Raw genomic sequence first — 3,140 nt, forward strand, 5'->3', positions numbered from 1 at the left:
CCACACTTTAAAATATTTCAAGTTGGGTTTTCTACCTTTCCATTTTTCATATGGAATAAAATGTGTTTTTGTGTTAGTCACTCTATTGATATTTTATATGTTGTTAGGATAGAATCCCCCTACAAGTTTTGTGGTAACCCTAAACTTATAAATAAAGCATTCATCATTTCTTGAAATTTTATTTTTTTCTTTCCGCAATTCCATTAGTCTGAGGAGTGTAAGGAGTAGTAGTTTGATAGATTATTGAACTTTCCAAATATATTTCTGCAAATGGAGATTTATATTCTCCACCTCTATCACTTCTAATCATTTTGATCTTTCTATCCAACTAATTTTCAGCTGCAGTTTTGTATTGCCTAAATGCATCTAATGTTTCATCTTTATTGTTTAGAAAATACACATAGCAATATTTACTGCAATTGTTAATAAAAGTTATGAAATACTTGTTCCCACCACGTGATGGTGTTGACTTTATGTCAAAAATATCATTGTGAATTATTTCTAAATGATTTTAATTCCTTTCAACATATTTATAAGGATGGTTAGCATACTTTGATTCAACGTATATTTGAAATTTTGATTTATTGCACTCAAATTTTGGCAAAAACTTAAGATAATTAGTTCTCGCAAGGTTTTGTTATTAACATGTCCCAAAAGTTCATGCAATAAATATTAATACTCAAGCAAGTAACAAGAAGCAAAATCTTTATTCATATCAACTGCAATTACATTTAGTTTGAAAAGTTCATCACTGAGGTAACCTTTTCCTACATACATTTCATTCTTAATCACTACTACTTTATTAAAAACAAATACACATTTGAATCCATTCTTTGTGAAAATTTGAATAGAAACTAAATTCTTTCGCAATTCCAGAACATACAAGCCTTGTTTAAAGTCACCACCTTGCTTGATGTCATTTATAATAGGACCTTGCCAGTTCCATCCACCTCTGCAACAGTGGAGTTCTCCATAAATAACTTCTTATTTGTAGGTGCCGAACAATATTATGAGAATAATTCTTTGTTTTACAAACAAGGCATGAAGAACCAAAATCTATCCACCATTCTCTTGGATTTCCAGCCAAGTTACATTATGAAAGCATTGCACAGAGATCGTCCAATTCTCCTTTGAATTCAGTCAAGTTTGTGTCACGACCCAAAACGTGTCGTGAGTGGTACCCACATTTATCCTCCTATGTGAGCGAACCAACCAATCTAAACCTCAACATTTCAAACATAATAAATAGAAAACAATGTGGAACACTTAAAACACGTTAACAAAATCAATAATTAACTTCTCAAACTCAAACAATTATTATTATCCCCAAAATCTGGAAGTCATCATCACAAGAACATCTATCCTCAAATTACTAATTCTAAGAGTATCTAGAAAGCTAGAATAATTAAAAAACTAGTCCATGCCGGAACTTCAAGGCATCAAGACATGAAGAAGAAGATCCAGTCCAAGCGAGAAGCGTTAGCTCACCCTGAAATCCGGTATAATAAAGACTGGCTAGAGTTACGGTTGAGTTGAAGACGACGGTACGTTTGCTGCACTCCACAATTACAAGGAAAGAAACATACAAGTAGGGGTCAGTATAAAACACGAGTACTGAGTAGATATCATCGGTCAACTCAAAATAGAAAATAGTATATATCAGATAATATCATAAATTCAACTATAATACTCAACGAGTAGCAACAACAAGTACTATAATCATTACTAAGTACGCCAAGTACACCCTTTAGGACGCAAGCCTCCATACCATACTCATTTGGGAAATAGGTTCATTCAATTGAGTATATTAACATCTTTCAAGATTCATTATCTTTATTTCTCGTGTCGGTACGTGACACTCCGCTCCCCTACTACTATGTGCCGGAACGTGACACTCCGATCCCCTAATTCTACGTGTCGGTTCGTGACACCCGATCCCCTAATCTACGTGTCGGTTTGTGAAACCCGATACCCTAATTCTACGTGTCAGTTTGTGACACCCGATCCCCTAATTCTACGTGTCGATTCGTGACACCCGATTCCCTAATTCTATGTGTCGGTTCGTGACACCCGATCCCCTAATTCTACGTGTCAGTTCGTGACACCCGATCCCCTAATTCTACGTGTCGGTTCGTGACACCCGCTCCACTAATCTCATTCTATTAATTCATCAAACCTTCTTTTATACGAAGGCATCATCAATCTCATTACTTTAGTTCATCAAGCCTTCTCTTATACCAAGACATCATCAATCTCATTACTTTAGTTCATCAAGCCTTCTTTTATACCAAGGCATCATCATTAACAAGGTAACTTTAGGATTAGAGATTCAATAGACTCATCATGCGTATTCATCACAATTATATAATCACATCATGTAAGCACACAATTAAGCATATAGAAGGTTTTATAATACTACCCAACACATATTATTCGCTATTAAGAGTCTACTACTAATAGCATAAAAAACCATAACCTAGCTCCACCGAAGAATTGTGATCAAGCAAGCTAATCCTTAAGATCTTTGCTTTCTTCTTCGTTCCTCTCTCTCTCGATCGTTTCTCCCTCATCTCTCTATTCTTTCTATTTTTCTTATTCAACCTTTTTTCTTTTACCCTAATTAGCATATAATTAAGTATAAATAATGACAAAAGTAACCCACTAATTAATCACAGGTTATCTCCTTTAACCCTCAACAAATTCGATTATTAATATTCAACCACTAACTTTATAATTATAAGCAGGAATAGTCCAAAACGCCCCTAAAAACATTTAATAGAATTCCGACCCAGCCTGGGATTACGCAGTCTGTGACGGCCCGTCGTGCCTGCGACGGTTCGTCCTGCTGCTTCCGTCACAAGGTTCAGACACTCGATTTATTAAAGAGTCTGTGACGGTCCGTCGTTCCCACGATGGTCCATCCTGCCATGTTGTCACGAAGTTCAGAGAGTCGATTTCAGTACCCAAATTTCAGAATTCTAAGTGTTTTGGAACGAGACCCCCTCGACGGTCCGTCGTGCCCATGATGGTCCGTCGTGGGATCCGTCGACCAAGACAGTTTTTCCAGAAATAAAATATGCTGCTCAAAACGACTAAACAGGTCGTAACAATAGATACCAATTTACCCATCCTTCGTCTTC

The sequence above is a fragment of the Solanum lycopersicum genome, chromosome 5 (assembly GCF_036512215.1).
Source record: "Solanum lycopersicum chromosome 5, SLM_r2.1".
NCBI classification, from domain to species: domain Eukaryota; kingdom Viridiplantae; phylum Streptophyta; class Magnoliopsida; order Solanales; family Solanaceae; genus Solanum; species Solanum lycopersicum.